This window comes from Dreissena polymorpha, chromosome 13 (assembly GCF_020536995.1).
Source record: "Dreissena polymorpha isolate Duluth1 chromosome 13, UMN_Dpol_1.0, whole genome shotgun sequence".
NCBI lineage: Eukaryota > Metazoa > Mollusca > Bivalvia > Myida > Dreissenidae > Dreissena > Dreissena polymorpha.
The window spans coordinates 71,132,558-71,139,919 of NC_068367.1; positions in this window are offsets into that span (position 1 = coordinate 71,132,558).

The following is a 7,362-nucleotide window of genomic DNA, read 5'->3' on the forward strand; positions in this document are numbered from 1 at the left end:
GTCTAAAGTGCTTAGTGTAAAATTCAGGTCGGTACGGCCTAGGTACGAGGAGCCCAATTCCCGCTTACTACGCGTTTCCGTGCAAGAAAGAGTTGTATAATTTATGCAAGAGGTTTGAGTTCTCCAATTATGTTTATTCACAAATGGAAACATTATATTAATATCGTGTTAAATGCAATAGTTTCGAATGGTGTTTTATAGAAAAGAATAAAAAAACAATGATCGTATTGTGCGTGTCGCGGAGGAGATTGTCTATGAATGATTAAAATAGTCCACTTTCTGCTGCGTCTACGTGACGTAGTATTTTCGCTCATCTCATTCATAAATCTGAGGCTGGCGATAAACAAAGGGGAGTCCGGGTGAGAATACCGCACTATTATAAGGTTACGCTTGTTTATATTCACAGGTCTCAGTTAATAATACGTTGACCACGAGTTCAACAATTACTACAGGGATACGATAGACAACATAAAAAATGTTTCATTATCGCTGAAACTGAATATTAAAAAACATTTCAATATAACAAGAATATTCTCTAAAAAATGTAGTCTTGCTGTTTTGAAATAAGGTTTGGAATTATGGTTTCTTAATAACTTAATTCAAAACAAAAGTTTAATTATAGTGTTTTTTACTTGTTTGTCGCATATTTACCGCATTATAATGTGTGTTATAATAGGCAAACCATACATTAGTAAAATTCAATCTGCCTTTGCACATAGAAGGAATGGGTCGATTAGGTGCTACGTTTCCTTTGCTTACTTCAGATAGAGGTCAATTCTTTACGTAATAGCAATCACAAGGCCCCGGCTTCAAAGGAATTGCGGAGCGTTCTTACATAATAAAAGTCGTAGTCGCATGGTATTTGCGTTTAGCGTCCTATTTCGTCACGTGGTTCTTTTTCGCGGGTGTTTCGGCATTCATGATATGAGGCTATTAATAGATGCGCCTGTCGATAAACAAAGGGAAGTCCACGGGCGATAACAACGCAATAGGTAACGCTCTCACATACAACTCAATGACGTAGTACAGGTCGTAAATTGAGGCTGTTAATAGATTCTGGAAAAAGTTGACGCTAATATATATTCTCAATTCATAAAACGTTGAACATAAGTTCAACAATAACTTCAGCGATACGATAGACAAAAACAAAAAAATGTTTCATAATCGCTAAACGCGAATATAACAAACAATTTATAATAATAATACGAATGACCTGTTTCGTAACCTCGTTCATGCTACTACAGCGGGTATTTCTGGAAAATGTTCTCAACAGATAGCGGCGATCTTTTTTATGTACGGGTGCTAGCAACGCAATAGTAGAAGGTTAATAGAAGGTTTAGCTTGTTTATATTCACAGTTCTCAATACATAGACAGTTGGATATGAGTTCATCAATTACTACAGGCATACTATAGAACCTCGAAAATGCTTTATAATCGCTAAAACCGAAAACAACTAAATATGTTATATTAAATAATTTATAACAATAAATATCTTTTAAAAATGTAGTCGGCGTATACGCTGACTTTAAAATAAAGTTAGCAATTGACTTTTCTAAATAAATAAATACAATTAAACAAAAGTTAAACTATTGTGTTGTGTTTTTCACTTGTAAGCTGCATATTCACCGCATGAAATGTTAGCATTGTCAAACCACACATTAGTGTGAGTAGATAAAAAATATACTACGGGAGAGCACTTCATATGTGTCCTCATTTGCCTTGTTATGAGTAACTTTCTTCACTATCGAAATATATCGTATGTTTATATTTGATTTAAACGCAGTTTTCTTTCGACACATTTAAATCACAAGTCAATAGCGCCGTCATGCGAAAATGGGTCTTATGCGTTTCGGCAAGCGTTTGTTAAACCCAAAATATGCTTTTGCGCAGTCAGGCCATAGGCGATGCAGTTCGCTTTAAAATCACTCAATATGTTATGTTTCTCCTTACCAGAAGGAGAGATAGCTGAGTGGGCTATTGATATGATGGGCGCATATGGAATAAGACCCATTTTTCGCATGACGAGGGTCATTACAAATCTCATTGCGAATTGAAAATGCCACATTTAAGAACAATGCTTTTTGATACAAAATTGAATTCAAAATAGCAAACTTGTTAATAATGGCAGCCTATCCACACATTAAGGAATGATTTCTAGACGTGCTGACCAAGTACGGCAAACATTGTGTTATGATAATTAAAAGATTTTCTCTTATCGTGACACTATACTATTTCGCTAATGATTGTTTTCTCATCTTGGAGGCGAAGAGAAATTCTGCGAGATGGATTGTAACGCGTAATTGTAACAGGGCCACAATTTGTGTCGTTTGAGCATACAGAGAGTAGTCCGGAATTCCTTACACTGAACAGTGCGACATCCTTTGAATTGAGCACATACGCAGTGATGTAGCAAAAATTCAGAGGTTGTATCTCGAATCAGCTTATTAAATATTCGAAAATATTCATGCGTGTCTGTTGGCGTTATGTAAAAGTCACTCAGATGAAAACTGAGTAAAACAGCTACGCCTTAAAGTGTCAGCGTTGTTGACACCGTGTGAACTGCTCGGGTAACAAGTAAAGCATAAACAGCAATGTTTATATACTTTTATTCCTCCATATACAAGATACGAAGATTATTGTATATTTTGAATTTGTATATGGTGTCAAAACAAAAATCAAAGGTTTTGTACACGGAACTTTCATTATGAATTTATATTCTTGGTGAGAAAGTCAATTGATATTAGAAAAAAATATTCCTTTAATATGATGGTGACTGCAAATTTTCTTTATATTAAGTCTCACTACCATTTTCATCATACTTTCTATGCTTTCAGAAAGTCCAAAAAGCATGTTGTTTTTATTTTGTCTTAGTTATTTCTATGAAATAATAAGGATGATAAAAAGTGCACACAAAACTCGACCCGTGCGCTATGACACACACTTTATAAAGTTGAATGGCGTGTGTTCATTTCAAACTTGCGATTGATTTTGAAAAATGAATTGCGTGTTAAATTATGCAATAGCGAACATCTTCAGTGCCTTCAGCGCTTTGATTTAATTTAGATCTTCGATGTACATGTACCATTGTCACAAACATTGTCTGTATCATCAGAGGCATCATCCCCTTCATAAACTTATTGAGAATTATAAGAATATGAACAGGAGCTTGCAGATCGACTTCGTAGACATGTTTCTATTCGTATTGTATGATAGGTGCTGTCCAAACCTCATCAACGTACATCTCAAATATACCGCGTCAGTGTTATGTAATTACTACGGTTAGGTTGTTGAGTGTTTCATGTTCGTGTTCTCTGTACCAGAAACCAGATGGCAAATAATGGTGCTAAAATTAAAATTGCTCGCTTTTTGGAGTACGTTTCTAAACAATGATTCAGCGATATTTCGACCAAAATCGACGTGAACAAGCGGTATAAACGTACATGTATTGAAAAAACGTTTATTTGCAAATAAAGGATGCAAATCATTACCAGCAATTTTGATTCAAACTTTTATCTCGTTTAAAAAAGGATAATATCAAACAATTCGATATTTAAATAAAGAGTATGTGTGGAAAGCATATGCTATATGCTGTTTATATACCGTATGAATGTTCTGCTTATAATATATAACGCAGTTTTTGAAACTAGTCAATTTACATACATTTGAACAGGTCATTTCAAATAAATTACCAGTTTATACAAAATAAAACCTTAATGTACCTAAGTGATCATGTCCTCCTTCGCTTTGAAAATAGGGTCCCTGTGTTCTCCGAGTTAGCCATAGTTGAGCATAATTTAAAAAAAACTAACATGATGTGTACAGTTTCGTTAAAACTCGATATGCAAACTTTATTTTCGTATGTCTGTCCTACATATTGCATTGTATAAGCATGGATAAATATTACGCGGATGTCAATAACTTGAAAAAAAAACACGTTTAATGACTTTATACACATATTCATCTGTTTCCTAAATATAGTTAAAACCGGCTTATACCCTACATATTTGAATTTACCGTTCCAGGGCAATGATCTCTATTTTACCTTATCATTTGCTGTTTATAGTTAGTGTTATGTTTAAAAAGAAAAGGATAAAAACACGTATTTCTCCCCTGATAAGAGTTTCTGAAGTTGATTGATTGTTAATTTCAATACTAATGATGTTTAATCAGTTTTTACCTGGTTTTACCTCTGTATGAGTAGACTTTAGACTCAACGGTGTTCCTGCCGTCTGTCAATCCGTTCGTTTATACCTTTAACCAGACAATGAGGTCATAATTCAAACAGTAAAGAAGATACCTTGATGAACTTCATACACTTTAATAGCAAACTGAGGACTCTTCGTTTTACAAAGGTCCTTGCGCTATGATTAAAAGGTTAATACAAACGATAGCGAACATGAAGCCAATTGTTTGTGCAAAACACCTTACGGCCCAATATAGTGTAGTTTATACACCAAATCATCAAAGCCGCTACATACCAGTTAAATACGCAAGGGATTATTTGCTTGGATCCTATCAGATACCCGTCTTTTAATGGCAATAATGCATACACTCCAAGATTCAGGAAATACTTTGATTACAGAGCTAAAACATGTATAATATATTATTGAGTATTATTATTTAATGTGGTAAAAACATGCACATCCATAAAATATAAATAGCGCACAACATACATAACATTTTTTTAGCGTGTTACATGTACCTTACATGCACGTTTATGTTCAAAAAAGATATGCATGGGTTACATAAGGTAATACAATCAATGTAATTACGTTGACACGCTCTAAACCGTTACAATTCAATAATTGACATACTTATAATTATGGTCGACATAACTCAAAATGTAAACAACGCATATTCATGAAACAAAATATAGACAATGTGGGGGTAATCGTCATATTTGCATTACTCAACAAGTTGAGAGAATACTTTGATGAACGTGTTGCACTCAAACAAAAAAACAAACAGGACTCTTCATTTCCTAAAGGTCAAAACATTATTTCTTAAAATAAAAATGGTTGCAGCGATACTCAACTCAATTGTATTTTTGCAGTCCACCGGCCTATTAGATTATCTTTTATATACCAAGGTATCAAATTTCCCAAAAACCGGTTAAACAGGTAAGGAACTTCGATCATATCAGATGCCAGTCCTTCAATGAAAAAAAAACATTCGCCAAAAGTCAGGAACAAAATTGATTAAAGAGTCAACGCAAAACAAGTGCAATATCGTATTGCGTAGTGTTATCAAAAATAACAAAAACATAAAAAATCTATAAATATAAATAGCGCGCAAAACACAAAATAGTTTTTGTAGCACTGTACATAATTGAATATGTACGCTTGTATTCTGCAAAAAATAAACAGAGGTAACAACGTTCATGCAATACACTATAATTAAATTGATATGCTATAAACCAAAAGCATTCTTTTCTTTATTAAGACCTCAACAACTTCATCAGTCATCAGGCAAATATATACGAATATGCTTTGTTCAAAACTGGCCTAATTACAAATCATTCAACGGCATTTACATATAATATAGTGGGCTTAGAAATTTTCATAAAAATCCGTTTGCGATAAGGCATGACTGGTTTTCAAACAGTTATTCAATTATCTGGCGGTAATACAGTTTTATATGCTTTAACTGATCTACCGATGGGGAACAGGGCCTTTAGAAAATCTGTCTGCTTACTTTGGTCGATCACACAATTTCGTATACAAACTGAGTTATACATTTGCTTATCAAGCCATACGCCCTACCCAGTCAGTTTTGTAAATTTAAGTTGCATAACTTATGTTACTATTATAAGATAATTATGTAATTTGAAAGTTGCACTAAGAGTCGTGAGAGGATTATGTTTCACCATTTTCTTTTGAGATAAACGACCAAAAGAATGTAACTAAAATAACAAATAAAATAACTCCCACAATAACATTATTTCAATTATGATTGACATAACTCGAATAAAAAACAAGATATGAGCATGAAACAAAGTAAGACAATATGAGAATTATAACCATATTTTTATAGTACAGGAGGTCGAATCATGATACAATTTTTCAAACTCGATAAAGATAATCATTTCGTTTATACCTAATGATAAAATACGACATTTCTGCAGTGAAAGAACAGCAGTGAAAACAAATTGTTATTTTCATTGGTGAAAAGAACACATTTTCGGAACTCCTTTTTATAATTATATATATATATTCTATGATCACGAGTGAATTAAAATCGACATTCCACCGATTCCAACACATTTTCTTTTTATTTTATGCTTTTTCACCGTTTATTTACATTGCAAAAGAGTTTAACTGGAGCATTTCGCTGATATAATGACGTCATTTTGTGTATTGAAATGTATTGAGGCACGCCACGGGAGAAACTTCGAGAAAGGGTAACTTTTCAGCAAAAGGGAAACAGCTGTTAATTATTTTCTTGAAAAAGGGGCATAAAAGAAACAGAAAATTTGTTCATGTCAGTGTAAGATCGTTTGTTATTTCACTCGTGATCATAGAAAAATAATATTTTCTATGATCACGAGTGAAATAACAAACGATCTTACACTGACATGAACAAAGGGCCTCTATATCATACTTCCGTTACTAATTGACTATTTGGTAAAAAATCTTTTCACATGGGTAAAGATAGAAAATTCTCTAGAGGTAACGCATACTCAGGTTATATTATATTGTTTTTTTTCTCCGAAATGGTAATTCTGTTTTGCTGGCAATAATGTCAAAGTCAAATATAGTCAGTCAACCAGTTTAGAGTCACCCAGAAAAAAACGTTAGTTCTTTTAACCACAATAATTTCTTTTGGGATTTAGTGTCAATGAGAAGATGTAAAAATAAAGGGTAAAAAATTATTTTGTATGACAACAGGTTAGGCCAGACGGCAAATGCAGTTTTTTTTTTCAAAAATAGCCAATTAAAGTTCAGCCTTCGGAAAATTATTAAAATCATTCAACTTACATAATTAGTATTTCAAAACATTGTCATGATTTGATTGAACATTGATATAATCACTCTTTACAATATTATATAACACATATATCTTAATATACCAAACTTAATTCAGATGCATAGACGAACTAATTTTATGAAATTTATCAGGCATACGTCACCATGGTTCAAAACGTTTTATTCCAGAACAGTTAAAAATATGGTATTATCAAAAATAATTAAGTTTTATAAAATGAAGTATATGGTATTCAAAGTTCAGTTAAGACATCAAACTTCAAAGTTATTTCAAATAAAATAGTCCATGTCCATCTTTACTTTGCACCGTATGTAAATTGGTGTGTCGGGTCGTCTCTAATGAAATACTGTTCAACTTTTACGCTTCATCCTGCCACG